We start from the raw sequence: 271 nt of genomic DNA on the forward strand, positions 1-271 counted from the left end.
GTCTCATAACTGCAAATAAAGTCATGGAGAGTTACATCGACAGCATCTCCACCTCATCATCAACGTCAGGCACACGGGCTGGTGACAGCAGCGGGGTCTGTTCCTGTAACTGTAATTCCGACGATGAAACCGAGACAAGAGAACCTCGTCCAACGTAATGTGATTCAGGCAGCATATAGGGAAAACTTGCCCATAATTCAACTTCCTCCGCAGAAGGCATTGAAAGTGATACAGAAGAACGATGCGAGGGAGTAGACCTAAGTAAATATGA

This window comes from Trypanosoma theileri (assembly GCF_002087225.1).
Source record: "Trypanosoma theileri isolate Edinburgh chromosome Unknown TM35_Tth_26_V1, whole genome shotgun sequence".
In the NCBI taxonomy this organism is placed as follows: domain Eukaryota; phylum Euglenozoa; class Kinetoplastea; order Trypanosomatida; family Trypanosomatidae; genus Trypanosoma; species Trypanosoma theileri.